Source organism: Tachypleus tridentatus, chromosome 1, assembly GCF_004210375.1.
Source record: "Tachypleus tridentatus isolate NWPU-2018 chromosome 1, ASM421037v1, whole genome shotgun sequence".
NCBI classification, from domain to species: Eukaryota; Metazoa; Arthropoda; class Merostomata; order Xiphosura; family Limulidae; genus Tachypleus; species Tachypleus tridentatus.
The window spans coordinates 86488533-86505471 of NC_134825.1; the positions used below are offsets into that span (position 1 = coordinate 86488533).

A 16939-nucleotide genomic window follows, 5' to 3' on the forward strand; every position below is an offset into this window, starting at 1 on the left:
ATAAATAATGTATTGTGAAACGTAAACTGTTTTGTTTTTACTCAATTATGGAATTATGGAGTTTCACCAAGTACCAAAGGTTTCAAGTATCAGTTATATAGATCATATTTTTTTCGTCGTGAGGCGACATAGGTCAGGTCTGGTTTTTAAGTAGAAATATCTAGTTGTCTACAACATGAAAGGGTACCGTGTATATCAAATTCACTCAAAAGGAGGTTAGGACACCAAGCCTCATAGGAGAATAGAATTACTTTGCTAGATTAACAATGATTATGAAAAGCCACATAAAACAATTCTTCACAAAAGAAAATTTAAGCTCAACAGTACTGTTTTTAGGTCATATTATTGAGCTAAAATTCAGGGTTAACGGACCAAATAGCCCATTAGGATACATATAAAAACTACTAAAACTTGAAACTGTAATGGTAAGCTGAAAGGATTTCCACAGAATAATTTTCTGTTTTCAGTTGAAACATAATATAGCATTAATTATAGCTTTAGGTAATAAATCTATTTTAAAATGAAGAAATAAATTGAAGTTTAAGTTGCGAGAATTGCACTATTACGAGATTTGCCGTATGGACCCTGGTTAATATCTAATAGATGTCGTTTTATGCGATATTTTAACTTGTTTTCATGGATGACAAATAAAATTTAAGCAAACGAAAATCAAGAATGTCCTCACCTGAAAGTGATATCGATATAAATAATTTAATTTGAATTCCGAAAACACATTTCAAGGATAAAAGATGGATCCGAAATATGCGAAATAAAATATTAGCGATGGAAATACACTAACTTAATACTGAAAATGTTTCACACAGTAAAAGTTCTTTCGACAACAAAATAATGTAAATGATTCAGTGAGTTTGAGTCGTATGAAAAGAATTGCAATAACACTTCTTAAGTTTTCATCAATCTAAGTATTAGCATACGGTCTACTGTTACTGTATTAATCAATATTGATGCAGCTACGGACGTGGCTAGAATACGTCACAAATAAGGTCCGCCCATCAATACATGGCATTGTGTCAAGCCAATCTTTAATTTATGGCATCAATATCTCGTTTTTAATATAAAAAATATTCATATACCACATTAGTAATGGGGAAATATAAAAATATATAAATGTTATAAATATGTATAGGAATCTCTTTAACCATATAAAAACATTACGGTGATAAAGAATTTGTGATAAGTGAGTAAAGTTTTGTAATTAATTAATAGTATTGTAGCATGCACGTATAATTTCAGACACATCATTAATGTGAATATTACTTGAGATGTACAGAACTAGTACGTTTTACCTTTATACTTTTGTGATTAATAAATCTTCAGATTAAAACAAAAACTTTGACTAAAATTATAGTCTCTAATTTACGATCTCCAAGAGTAAATGGCTAACTGGATATCTAGATAGCTGGTTTTATCCTGTAGCCTAGTGTGCCTACCGTAAAGTTATCATGCAAGCGTGCCTGTAAAAAAGAATGACTGACTTTATCTTGCAAGCTAGTTTGTCTAAGTTCCATTCTGGAAACAAATGTGTGTAAAGAGGCACCTAAACTTAACATCTAAAAATAGTTCCTGTATATATGTATATATATATATAAAGCCACCTGATTTTACTTGGCATTGCTGTAGAGATTCCTAAAGTTATCATCTGAAAATAGTTGTATGTAAAGCTGACTGAAGCTGCCATGCACAAGTATCTGTAAAGACGCTCACATTCTATCCTGTAAACAAGTGTATGTATAAAAAACATCTAAACTTAACATCTAGTTATAGTTGTCTATAATGCCGCCCGACTTTAATTTGCAAGTCTGTCTGTAAAGATACTTGTTTTTGTCATGCTAACAAGGATACAGTACACAGATAAGACTGATTTTATCGTGTTATAAAGGCTGTTTTGTTTTGTACTGCAAGTAAAGCTGTTCATTTGGACTCTTTTCCTTAAAGCAAAGTTGTCTGATAAACGACTACTTTCATCCTGGTTTTATCCATCTTGAAAGGCTTCTCTATACAATCAGCTGGTTTGCTCTCCTAAGCATGGTTGTCTGTATTGAAACATTTGTTTTAAAAATTCTGATAAATATCCGTAAAATATAATGCTTTTGATATACAAGCTGTCCTTTAAAAACACGTTATCCTATAAGTATGTCTATCTTCAGAGGCGGTTCATTTTATTTAATGAGTATATATATGGGAGGGGGTGTTTATGATTATTTAATAAAGAAATTGTTTTACTATAAAACAGTGAAGTTGTCTGTTTATTCAGGTTCTAAGAAAAAAGTTATTGTGTATGAAGGCAAGTATTGTACTATAAGCTGTTTCATTATCATATTAACATTATATGATCGTAATTGTCTGCATGTAGAAATACAAATATTTCGTTTACAATTTGTGCAATGGTATAAAACGTTTTAAAGGATAATAATGCAACTGAAAACATAGGAAGCAAACAAACAACTGATGTTCTGCCTATCTGTGATTTACGCAACCGTTGAAACTGGATTAATAATATTTTAATTTATATTTATACAAAACCAGAATCACGATTTGACATTTTGTGAAGACTTACTGGTAATATATGATGATAAAGTATGTACAAGAATTGGTTTGTCTTTATGATTCTGCATAAATTATTAGAAACAAGCATTTTCAAGCTACCAATGAGAAGAGCTTTAATGAATGGAACATAAAAAAAAATTAAAAGAACAGAAAAACTCGCTTTCATCATTAGCGTTAATATGCTTAGAGCCGAAACCACTTCAAATTCTACTACGAAGTTAATACTTGACGTCACACTAAAGAAGAGTTAGTCGGATTATACGCTCAATGGGCGTTATTGTATTGTGCTATCAGACCCCTTGAAGCTCCAGAGTAGGACTGGAATGAGAAGGAGTGCTATCGTTAAGATTCTTGGGCTATCTTTATAGCAAGACGACGTAATTTCTTTGACGAACACTCTGTTTCTTTAATATAGGATATGCTATATGAACAACTTCAACTATTTGAAATGCAGACCATGGGCGACGGAAAAATAATTTCATTACAAAATGACAGTGCTTTACAGACATCCTCTGTTTGAAATTATGTTAACTTCATAACGTTTCTAAACAATAGCTTTGGATTAAAGAAAAAGGTTTGATTGTTAGTGTTAACGGGTATTTTAATTTTTCGTGCTTCGTATTTGATCAAGTGATAACGGATTTAAAGTTCCAGCTTCAGTGTATAAGTTGTGTTGTCCCATGAAAACGAAGACACAAATAAAACATACCTTAATGTATTTCAGAATTACTACAATGAAGCTCGGTTTTCCTATCAACATCTTCCAGCTGTATGTGTCTTTGGCTAATTCGTTGACTATAGTATCAGGACAAATTCGAGTCGGTTGCGACACACGTGATTAAGTCAAACACCGAAATAATCTGCAAAGAATAGGTAGGTGTGTTTCTGCATATTCTAGAGAATCATGTCTTGTATGTAGTTAACATGTGTATGTACGGTATTTGCTTTAGATGCTACGATAAAGTTAAGTATGATATACATAATCTTGAGCTGTGAGATGTACACAGCAATCAGATAGTACTGCTCTGTCTAGTTCAAAGATCACTCAAAATCTTAATTTTCTTCAATATTCTGAGAAATAAAGCATATAATTTATGTGATATTGGCAATCAATAAGTCCCAATCAATTATTGCACTACTAAGGATTGGCCAATAACCTTACTAAGCAAAAATATTTTTGCAACAAGCAAATCTTACGAGACATTTGACATATAGGATATCTTCGCCCGAAAGGGAGTCGAAGGTCGTCTGGAGGGGTCATTTGTTTAAATCACTTGCATCAGTGTACAGTAGTGTATTGTCTGTCAGTCAGTCAGTAAACACTAAAATTACGTCACATACGGAACGCTTAATGTTGCAGTTTGTACTATCATGATGCCAGTAAAACGTGCGCATGGCACTTATAACGAAAAGAATTAAAAACTTTGTAGACTACAAAACATCATGACACATAAACTTCAAAAGCAAGAAACAAAAGTATTTGTTACTCTTAATTTTGGTTTTGTTTACTCTTGAAACAGGACACTTTCGGGAAACCTACGGAAGTAGCTCTAGTATTGTTATTTTGCTACTAGATTAAGTAAACACAGTACTTTTAATTATATGGTTGTGCAGAGTAAAATATCCAAATCAGTTTGTTGAGAGAAAGGTTTGTAGTGTAGCTGTCTTTTTTAACGAAAGAGTGTTTAATCCTTTCGCTGATCCTTCTGTACGTTGAATATTTTATTTTTTTGTTTGCTGTATTTTGGAATTTTCAACCCAAACATCATCTTATCCATTTTTTGTACTAAACGGTCAGATTAGAAACTCTCCAAAATTTAAATATATCTGTGATAGCAGCATCCACCATTTCTCGGGCTCTGTCCGGTTTCTTGAACTGAATAATTGGAATAACTGTCACTTTTATAACGCCTCACAGTTGAAATTGCTGATCATGTTCAGCGGCATCGTACCTCAAACCTTGAATCTTCGTACACAGCTTGAGAAGCTAATCAACTGTATTTATTAAATGACTTATATATGTGTCATACCTGAAGACAGTAGCCTCGTAGCACATGTCGTAAAGACAAATTATAAAACACTCTTCGTATTATGGTACAGAAAGAAATCAACATTGCAAGACATCATAATTTTACAATGCTCTATCATAGGTTTTTGTAAAGTGACGAGTTATTTTTGAAACAGTATAACTAATATTAAATATATTCAACAACAGAATTGCTTATTTTTACAATATTTCTTCAGATATAGAACTCAGTATTAATTTAGCATCTTCTTGCATCAACGCAAGGTATATCAACGTTATACCTCGCTGCTCCTTGAAATAGAATCTTCTTGCATCAAGACAACATATATCTTAACAGTTGAAAGTTATATAATAATTTATCGTTTTACCAGACTTACGCATTTCGAATTACTCTTCAATCAAAATAATAAATGAACACTCATTTTATATACAAGAAAACGTATTAATATTTATTTAACGAATATAACTTCTCACAATAATACTTATTTTGCACAGTGTTCCTATATGTCACTTCATTTCATCATCATCTGAACACATCAATACTTCCTCTATAAATAGACCTGAACACAACAACACTTACTTTATCGTCAACTTAACAGATCGGTATTTGCTCTATCACCAGTTCTACATATGTCAGAACTGATGTTATAGTTAACATAACATTTCAATACTCGCTCTTTCGTTAGTTATACATATGTCAACACTGTATTATCAATTTAAGGCATCGATATTTTTTCTATTAGCATTCTCACATATCATCACTTATTCTATCATCATTTTAATAAATAACCTCACGTACTTTATACTTGATAAAACAATATCTGTATTCTCTCTGTACGGTTTCGTAAATCCATCAATAACGACTTCTAAAAGTCAGTAAACGCCTCAATATTATACATTACACGTATTATGACTTAATACTTATTCATGCTCATGAAGTATATTTCAGTACTATTATTAGCCTCGCTAAATCACCATTATATCGTTCATTAACACAAAACTCATACACATTTTATAAATTCACTTCGTTTATGAGTAGAACTACATTGACCCACCCAATTACATTAATGAAAGTAGTTTCGTACGTAGACGCTAACTCCGTACATCAAACAGTGGTTAATTACGTGAGGACAAACTACTGATTCTAAATCCGAAAATCAATCCATTAATTATAATTCTCATCCATGTTCCTTGGAGACGCTTAGGAATCGTAGCGTCTGTCGTGTATATTATAATTTAAATATTTGTTTCCGTATATACATAAGAAACTGTCGATACAGAAACATATTGGCCTTCTAATAAAAGTCGTGTTGCTCTGTGTGATATCTCATAGGTGTCATAAATGCTTGTTCATCTGTTTTAATCAGTATCAGCTGTTCGTCAGTTTCTCATCGATACAATAAATACAATTTAATGTGTTAAGGAATAAAAACAGGTAAACTACTACCTTGAATCGTAAGATTTATTTGCTCACAGAATGATGGGAATGATCCACTATATATGCAAAGAGGGAGGAACGAAGCAGCAAAAAATGTATGACACGAACTTATAAGAAAGAGTAACATTATCTGATACTCAAATAGGCTACACACTTACAGACAGAAATGCAAAAAATATAAGTAAAATTGTGTTTAAACAAAACAAAGTTACTCTCTCTCCAAACTCTACCGATCTCTGAGCATTTTATATTGAAACTAATTAAAGTATTGAATCAAACTAATCGACATTTGGAGAGTAAAAAGAATGGCCTGTTTCAAAAGAAAACAGGATCACGACTTACTGAAAGCAAAGGTAAAAACAATTTGTTTCCACCAATTACGTCAAAGTCAAACTGACAACTGAAAAAGGTAACTTGTGAGTTGATAAGGCCATACAATACATGGACGATAAATATTTAGTAGGTGCTGGCTTTAAAGAGTGAATTGTTATAAATAACGGAAGTTTGGAAATATAAAATAAGTTTTGAATACTATTCGCATACAGTTATCGAAACGTTGATTTGATAGTTATATCTACAACAGTATGTTTAAGAAGCGTGTACTAGAGATAAAGCAGTTATAAATGTGTATCACGGCACTGAAAATTTTGTTGCTCATCTTGATTGAATGAAATAATTTTAATGACTTTTTATATCTACATAACTGAGCAAGTTCTCTATCGAAGTATATACGTAATTCACTAACTTAGAGTACTTTTTTATGTATATCACTGTCATAAAACACGTGCAATGAGGTTCTATTATTTCACCTACAAAGTTAATAGCAATACAATGAAGAGATTGGTATAGTCATCTTTCAACTACTTGTGTTCATAAAACAATTACTACATGTTAGAAACTGCAATTATCTGTCCATTCAAAACACATCAGTAGTCTATTATGTAACTTGCACGTGTCATGTTCTTAACTTAGTAACATTACCTTGGGCTCATAACACCGTAGCCTGGCTATAGTTGATCCGTCGTGCTTTTTGACGCTTCTTCAGATTCGATCCTTGCTACTTAAAGTCATGTCCAGCGATTAAAATCCTCAGGTATTAAAATAAAAGACTGTAAGGGCTCATTCAGTAGTAAAATGGGGGGATATACGTATGTATATATATATATATATATATTGTATCTCTTAATCACCGATTTACCCATTTACTCAGACAACCGAAAACATCAATCAATCTGCTTCTCGTGTAAACGTTTTAACACAAAGTTACAGAAAAACGTTTTATAATAATAGGTTTCAAGCTCTTCTCATAACCCCTCGGTGGAGTCAGCAGATAGCCCGATGTGGCTTTGCTGTAAGAAAACACACACACACACACTCTTCTCATAATGTTAGCAACAATAGGTTAGTGCTTTTGCTTTGCTTTTTTTATTGTTCCGTGAATAATATGTAGTTCTTTGAACTTTTTTAACTGTAAATGCGTGGTAGACCTGTTTCATATTTGTTTGCTCTGTGTGTCTACTCTTTATAGACTTCGTTAAAATTGACCAACAGACGTGGGCGCTCTGTAGTACATTTATTGTACAGAAACTGAAATTGCAACAATTTGTCATTGTAATAACATGTCATACCTACAAACTCACTGGCGTTTCGTAGCTTATTATCTCATAATTTATTTTAAATAGTAACCATAGTTCCATTGGCAGTCTTTTTGTTTGAACAAACATTACATAGTTTGCCGCAGGGCACATTTAAGTCTGTGTATTCAAACTGCAAAACATTATTATACGTCTAGTTTCTGTCACACGTAAAGTAAAGAAGAAATAAATGTTTAAGCACTCTCCCTCTCTCTCCATATATATATATATATATGTAGAAGAACTCGCTGTGAAAATTTGTAGTGGATAAGTCCTTACTTTAGTTACGGTTTGAGTTTTCATTTTGAGGGCGTATTCCTATAATGACATAATGAAAAACATTTTTGTTACTTTGTATAAAATTTAAGATAAAAACAAGCAATATATTTGATGAAACATCTTCCTTTTGAATATCATTTATTCGTCGCTATTGTAAAAAGAAGTTCTGTAAATGACGGAAACTTATTGTTATATTTGTGATAAATTTGACCTCAGAGCGTTTCTTCCCGATTTTGTGAGAGAAAAAAGGAAAATTAATTTCAAAGTCTGTGGAACTGAATAAAACAACTTTTGTGAAGTTTAAATTTGCAGGTCTGTGTAATCACAACTAATACGTAACGTAATTATCAGTTAATTATATTAACGAATCCATAGGTGTTGTTATATATAAATAGGATTCGTGTATAACCCTGATTATATAGAAAGCAAACCAACAGTCCTTTGATCAGTTCCCAATTTTACCTGTATTATTTTCCAACTTATAAGTCGACTCTTTATGAACCGATACCCTCTAGAATGAGAACTCCGAAAAAGTCCGCTAGTGACTGAGTCATTCTCCAAAATGAAATTGGAATATATAATAATAAACATTATGCAATTATTTTCTAAACATTTTAAGTTTTTATAATACTGATAAGTGAAAAACAAACACAACAATTAATTAAAATTATAAACGGTTTATATAATATGTCTAAAAATATTTTCATTTTCAGATTTAAAACGATATTGTTTCAGGTTTTACGAAGTTATAAAAATTCGCTTGCTTTCAATTTTGTATACAGGTGTATTTATTTAAAACTTTCAATAGTTTCATTGTTTTCTAACATCGTTGTAGCAAATAAAAACGTTTTATTATTTACCAAAAGCAATTTGCAACTAATAAATCACAGCAAGAAAACTAATAAAATATGAAACAAATGTATATGAAATATTCTATTTTCCCGGAAATAAAAACATTGTCTCAAAACAGTTCTTGTATATTAATCAAGTCGTGAACAATATGCCTTGTACGGTATGCCTACATGGATTGGTAATATACTTGGAATGTGGTTGTGATGTAACCGAGTGGAGCTGGACTGGTCTTTTTTTTTTTTTTGTCAACCACAGAGATACTAACCCTCTTCAAACAAAATCGGCTAAAATTAAAATGCTTTACACTAGCTTTTGAACAGAACAGCCACACATATATAACATTAATGCTAGGCTAAAGTAGGTTAAGACAGAAAATCAGAGATTGGTTTTCACTGTCTTTCATACAATTACTCCATTATTACTATTTCAGCCTTGCTTTCCCAGTATGCCTTGTTGCTTGACAGTTTCTCGTGTTTTAGCGTTTTGTCATTATTTCTAGTCTTTTATTTAGTTTCTCTACGAGCTCAAACATTCTTACTAGAAGAAGAATGCTGACCGCGAAAGAAAAAATCACTTATCATAAGTGTTTGGTATTCAGGGGACAAAGTTGTTCAAACAGCACTACTAAAAAAAACTTCTCCAAACTTTTATATACATAACTTAGGTAGTTTCTGAGATAATTATCTTCACCCTGATAACCTCATATTATTTACTGCTAAGGATTTAAGATACTTATTTATAACACAGTTACATAAATTCTAAGGTGTGAGTGTCAAATAACTCATAACGGAAAGCTTGTATATCAGTTTTTACACACAGTAAATTTACATGAAAAGAGTCATAGATGTTTTCTGTGTGTTTCATTCGTAGCTACATCTTAAGTAGTTTCAAACTTGAGCGACGTTGTTGTGGCCCATATGTCACTCCGTCGTGGGGCCAAACAAGGTGACTCTCCATTGTTCGAAGGTTGTGACAGCATGCTCACCTGCCTTCACTCCCATTCCCCGGTATCGGAATTACAGAGGTGTTTGTAGTCATAAACTGGGGTTTTACGAGGCGAAAAATTAGTAGGGTGGGATCACTAAGGTTTGTGTCGAAGTTGGCGCTCGAAGACAGATAGGGAGCACTGATTATTTCCTTGATTCTGTGTTGTTCAAGACGTATTCACCATTCAGATAGTGTTTGGAGAAACTATTGAACTTTACCAACCCGAGTAATTGAGCTTCCGAATCCAGCAAGATCTGTAGCGGCGACATTCGTATCTCAGGCACTGGAAGTACCCAGATGTGAGCTAGTTACCGCAAACGATTCTTACTGAAGAGAGCTTAGTGAACAATGAAGGTGGCAGTACTTGCGGCGGCCATACAGCAACTGTATTTGTGGTCAATAGGCTATCTAAACCGTGACTGGGTCTTTCCACATAGAAAAATAAGAGCAGTGTAGCACCGACTCTATTTAAGCTGTTGTCTCTGTTAAAGTTAGGTATGCATATGTTGGGTTGGTTTTCTCTATGCATAATATTTTACATTCAAATAATTGATTCGTAAGTAATATAATCAATCATGTCTTGATTTGATTGATTGGAAACCTTGTAAAGGCATGATAAAACTTAAAGACTTGTATGACTTAAATCACATGATTTCATTCTTTATTTATACATCTTAAGCTCTTTTTGCTTTGAGCTTTAGAATGATATTCAATGGCATCAATACAACAAAACCCTAACTAAATTTCAAAGCTAGGATATGTAGGGTTAGTTAAAGTATTGTTTGTTTGTTTTTGAATTTCGCCCAAAGCTACTCAAGGGCTGTCTGTGCTAGCCGTCCCTAATTTAGCTAGTCATCACCACCCTCCACCAACTATTCGGCTACTCTTTTACCAACGAATAGTGGGACTGACTGTCAAATTATAACGCCCCCATGAATGAAAGAGAGAGAATGTTTGGTGTGACAGGGACTCGAAGCCGCGGCCCTCAGATTACAAGTCGAAGTTAAAATATTAAACAATTTAAATGCTATTACTCTAATGGACGAATTTAAGCGAAGTATATTCGTCTGTCACCTTATCATCACACGTCTACACGGGCCCGTATTCTAACACCTGTCTCCGTATTTTCTAAAGAATCGCAAGTCGTCCAGTCAAAAGAAGACCCTTTAGTTACTTTCTAGAAATGTCAAACAATGACAGGGTAACGTCTAATCTCCAATAGTTCATACTGGTCATAATTTACTTTACATGTTACTTGTAATGTAAAATGATCTATCTGAAATCGCAGCACAAAGCGGAACTTGGTGTGGTCGAAAATTAAGCCTTTACTTGGATACAACTTGAATTTTCTTGAACTTTCTATAAAGGGGTGGTCATAAGCGTACTACATGTAGAATATCTAAAGCTGAGCACTCCCTTCTTTCCAGGGCCTGGCATGGCCTAGCGCGTAAGGCGTGCGACTCGTAATCCGAGGGTCGCGGGTTCGCACCCGCGTCGCGCCAAACATGCTCGCCCTCCCAGCCGTGGGGGCGTTATAATGTGACGGTCAATCCCACTATTTGTTGGTAAAAGAGTAGCCCAAGAGTTGGTGGTGGGTGGTGATGACTAGCAGCCTTCCCTCTAGTCTTACACTGCTAAATTAGAGACGGCTAGCACAGATAGCCCTCGAGTAGCTTTGTGCGAAATTCCAAAACAAACAAACCTTCTTTCCATATCCTTCTTCCACCCATGTAAAACAGCCTGCAGCTGTATACATCGTAAGTGGTGTTGCTACGTAACCTTTACGTCACCTTTGTATCTGTCACGTAGAATAGAACGATAAAAATCATGTCCTTATCTCTGTTTGCGACCTCCCGAAGTAACAATAATAAAACTTTTTTGTTATGTTTTTTCTTTTGTAACTCTTCAGACAAAATCTTACACAACAGTTATGTAGAACAATTGTTTGTCTTCAAACGGAAGCGTCTTAGTGTTGATGTTTTAGATCCAGATATACTAATAGCGACATGCTTTCATTAAAGTTGAGTGTGCTTACGCTTAGGATTCCAGCGTAAAAGTTGCAGAAAGAACTTTCTGAATTTCTCTTCAGAGAGTCAGCGACCTGTGAAACTTAACTTGTGGTTTGTAAACTGCTGTATAAACTACGAACATTTATCAAGATTAGTTTTGTTAGCCAGCACAACCAAAGAATATGATTAATTAAAGTAAAATGAGAAGGGTTATGTTGTTTTAGTTATGGTTCAAAATGGTAAGAATTATGTTGTTTTAGTTATGGTCCCAAATGGTAAGAATTATGTTGTTTTAGTATTCGTTGAAGACGTTAATAATTGTTTCTTTTAGTTATGGTGCAAAATGGTAAGGATTGTTTGTTTTAGTTATGGTGCAAAACGGTAAGGATTGCTTGTTTTAGTTATGGTGCAAAGTGGTAAGGATTGTTTTGTTTTATTCATAATATATAATGAATATCTGATGTAACACGGATGAACTAAACAAAAAATCACGATGTCTTTAAGTATTCAGATATAAATCCCATCATAGTTGCAGTAACTCCTTGTCAAAATTGACAGCATGGAAATCTATCACCAGAAACTATCTGGAAGACCTACTAAAATTAATACGAATAGTTTTAGACAATAAAAATAAGATATGGTTTGGTAATACTACGTCTTTAAATGTGAAAAATATATAGGTATGCGTGTGTGTCATTTTAAATGAGTGGCCCGGCATGGCCAGATGGTTAAGGTACTTGACTCGTGATCTGAGAGTCGCGGGTTTGAATCCCCTTCATACCAAACATGCTCGCCCTTTCAGCCGTGAGGGAGTTATAATGTGACGGTTAATCCTACTATTCATCAGTAAAAGAATAGCCGAAAAGTTGGCGGTGAATGGTGAATAGTTGCCTTCCCTCTAGTCTTATACTGCTAAATTACGAACAGCTAGCGCAGATAGCCCTCGTGTAGCTTTGCGAAAAATTCAAAACAAACAAACATTTTAAATACATCTATATTGAGAGATTTATTTGATATATTCATGAAATGTGGAAACTGTTTCAAATGAACGACTATATTTACTGCGTTTCAGATCGTATATTTTTATTTGTTGTTGTTTTTATTACAAATTAATATATTCAAGATATTTTAATACGATTGGAACACTTAGCATCAATATTAAATGAGCCACTTCTGAAACCATTTTTGAGAAAATATTTGTAAAATAAATATTGTAAGACACGAATAACCACCCTGGTTCAGATTTAATACAACATTGGCTAAATATTATCCATTACTTTGTAGTATAATTGACATAGAACGTATCTATGTAAATTGTGAATGCCACAGTAAGGGTTTAAGTTTAAAGCATGATTGAAACACCATATACCTAAGTTTTTGCTTTATGAATGACACAGTATCTAAAAGTAAAGCATGAATGACGCACTATGTGCCTAAGTTTTACAATGTGAGTGACACGGTAAATGTCTAAGTTTTAAAATGTTATTTACACATTACGTGGCTGTTTCACAGTGTGAATGACACATTAAGTGTCTAAGTATTAAAACGTGGTTAACACATTACACGTCTAAGTTTTACAGTGTGAATGATACAGTAAGGGGTTAAGTTCTTCTAGTTTGAATAAAGCGGTATTTTGGTTCTACAGTCTCCTAGCCTTTCACTTTTCAGGTCATGATTTCGATATGTGTAATCTAGTGCAGTTCAAATTACATCTTCAGAAATATTCATAGACAGAACAACACATCAGCTTCACAGGAATGTGTGATCATGAATAGTATGGCAGTTCTTAATTATTCTTCTGTTTACAAAAACTTAACAACATAATTACGCCTGTAGACGTAAAGTTCAACGTAACCACACGTAAGATACATTGTTGACAAAATCAGTACAGATATTATTCTGTTTGTTTTGTCAAGTTGGAATTACAAGTCTAGACCTAATTTTTTGTCAGCAAACGATGTTGTTGCCTTAGATACATGCGAGGTTTTAGGATTTCACTGACCCACATACAGGAGAGTGCTTATAGATTTTTTGCTGCACTTGGCAGAATTTAAAGTGCCGTCCTTGGCAGAACCTTTACACCATTATCAACAGTGAATATATACGTTTAAATATATATAACATTACATGAACAAAATATTGCAAATTCTATTAAAATGTTACTTAAGTAGGTCTACTTATATCTTTGTTTAAACTTTTTAGGTTTAAAATAACTTGCTTTTCGTCTTTATATTAGATGCAAAGCTGTGGAATTTTTCTTTAAGGTCTAGTGTCTTGAATTTAGTAAAAGCTTGTTTTTGTATTTAAGTCGACCTCTTTACGAAGTCCGTGTCTATGAAAGCACTTTCCAGAGTAATAAGCCAGGGCAAAGAATGTGAAGCGAGCACGAGATAGTCGATTTCATTGAAAGCAAAATTTCATTGGTTTTCCTGTCCTAGCCATTTGCCTACTTCGCCTTTCCGTTAAAACCGGGTCTGCCCACATGACGACTCCATAATAAAACATAACTTATTTTTGCAGACACCTATTCGTATCACATCCTGACCTCTAATTAATACGTGAACTGATATACGTTGTTGCTGAGAAGTTTTCACGTGAGGCTGAGTCATGCAAAAGCATTTTCTAGTTCAAAAATTCAACAGTGTCCTTTTATAATGATAGAATATCAGCACTGTATGCCCAAAGTTTGGAAGAGTCAAAAGTCTCCTGCTCTACGGGAGCTGAATACTGAGATAACTCTCACATGAGCGGTGCGGAGACAGTTATCAGAAAGGAAGGCCGTGTAACAGCAGGGGTTCTCCCGCGTGTTGTCGTGGTTGCTCGCAAATCACCAGCTCTGAGTTTAAATCATAGTAGAGTCTAGTCGAAAACCAGCAGATTGTTTTCTTGCTTATAGTGGCGAGTTCATCGCCATGAGAGTCGAGCTTGATCTGTTCTGTTTACCAGAGAATTTCAACCTCCGATATTATTAATATTATATGCACAACTGTTAGTCTTGTCGACACTGTCACCAGTCCTTTATTACAAGTAACGAACAGGTTTAGCGATAGCGGTTACGTATGCTTAAAAATAAATTTTAGTTGTTCTTTTTCGTTGAAAGCTGGTGTTTAAAATAAAGTAGGTTTAGCTGGGCTAGACGTAAACAACAATAACAAAGACAGAAACAGGATAAAATCAGACTAATCATTCCAAATGTAAACAGTTATAAGACGAAATGAATCATTAATCAGAGAAAACTCTAACTCAAAACAATATCACAGTGGAACAGTTGATTATTATAAGCCTGAAACAAGTTACTGTTCAATTGAATTAAAGGAGTATACAAATTATAATTACCGTATTGATATAGGTTAGAAACTGTGAGCATTTCAAGTTTTTTTAGAGCCCTCGCCCAGTGGCTAAGCAGAAAATCTGCAAGCTTACAACAGTAAAATTCGAGTTTCGATACCTTTGACGGGAAGAGCACAGATAACGTAGTATGTAGCGTTGTCCTTAACCAAAATGTTTGATGCATAAGAGAAAACATACTTCGGATTTTATACATAATATTCTATAGTTTCAAAAGAGAAAATCAATAATAAAAACACTGGATGAATACGGCGTCGTTTTCATCAAAATGTGCATCTGCCAGCATCATACTATAACAGCAACAAGCTCTTAGGATTAACACTACCCTTTAAATGATTTTTACGTCCTGCAGAGGTTAATGAGTCATCAACAAACAAACACATTACTGTTAGTGAAAATGTGTATTCTAAGATATATTGCATAGTTTACCATATTGGAAAATCACCAAATTACAATCAACAGGCTCCGAGAAAATGAACAATGAAAATTTGACAATCTAGACTTATGTAACTTAAGTTATGTTCATGAAACTAGTTACTTTTCCTTAAACAAAAACGATGTACCAGAATTTTGTCATGTTCCTTTAGATATGTTTTGAAAACTATAGCGTTGCGTTTCTTAAATTTGTCTTTTTCTTTAAAACTAAATCATGGTCCTTAAAAAATAAAATCTACACGTCAGTTAACACGAACTGAAATTATGAAATTAATTACGCTTCTTTAGTTTTAATTAGAGCTGTGTTTTTCATACTTCATCTGTGGCGTGTATTATGCAAGCTCCGTGTTTGAAACAATTATTTCATCGAACCTGTAGTCACACGTACGGAGAAATATATAAATGCCAACGGTCATTGGTTAAAACCTGGGAAAAAAAAGGGCTGAAATGTGGCTGTTTAAATTTACGGGAAGATTTGTTTAATTTTTTTTAAATAATAAAAGCATACTTGATATATTTTTTTAAATATTTGCATAACATTTTATCCGTTAAATTGAAACTGATATCAAAGTGCGGCATCATTAATAAACCTATACAGCAACTGTGCACGTAAAAGTGAATTTCTGAACAACTCATTGTCTCACGTTTGCCTTTGAGTAAAATAATAAAACTACATTCCTACGCCCTACGAAATAAGCTTATGCTGGACCTGTTTTTAAGTTAGTATTGTAGGAACATTAGGAATATTTCAATGCTTTTATATATTTACCAGTTGTGGCTATGGAATATATAAGCTTATTAATATTTCTATAATGTGTGTGTGTGTTTTATTATAGCAAAGCCACATCGTGCTATCTGCTGAGCCCACCGATGGGAATCCAACCCCTGATTTTAGCGTTGGAAATCCGTAGACTTACCGCTGTACCAGAGGGGTGCTATTTCTATGGTAAATAAACAGAGCAGTGTTAAATCAGCGAAATCATACTTAGTTTAGTTTAGTATAGAGAGTCAGTATACCTTGAAATCAAGCTTGACATCTCGGTATAAAAACGATTAATTTATAATTTATTTAAATTAAGCTATAAAATCAGCATGGCGAAATGATATGTCAACATGATGTTAACAGCTTTAAATTATCGCATTTCAAATGACAGTTTAAGTTAATAAATATACAAAGTTTACCCTCCTCCTCAGTAACTTATTGATGAGGCTGTGGGCATACAACTCTAAAATTCGGGTTTGGATACTTGCGGGGTCACAGTACAGATAGATCATTGTGTTGTTTAGCGCTTAATGACAAACAAACTCGCACATAGTTTAGGTTTTGTTGCGTTTGCACTTGCCAAGGTTAATAAGGTTTTCT

General features: G+C 33.6%; 1 protein-coding gene across 1 annotated transcript in view; it reads left to right on the forward strand.

The window, feature by feature from the left end:
- Positions 1–2886: 2886 nt before the first annotated feature.
- The window catches only part of LOC143254604 (homeobox protein OTX2-like), a 116301-nt gene continuing 102248 nt past the window's right edge, over positions 2887–16939 (forward strand). The window contains exons 1-2 of the mRNA XM_076509778.1: positions 2887–3142; positions 3293–3441. The gene's annotated coding sequence lies outside the window, so the exon portion shown is untranslated. The remainder of the gene's footprint in view (positions 3143–3292; positions 3442–16939) is intronic.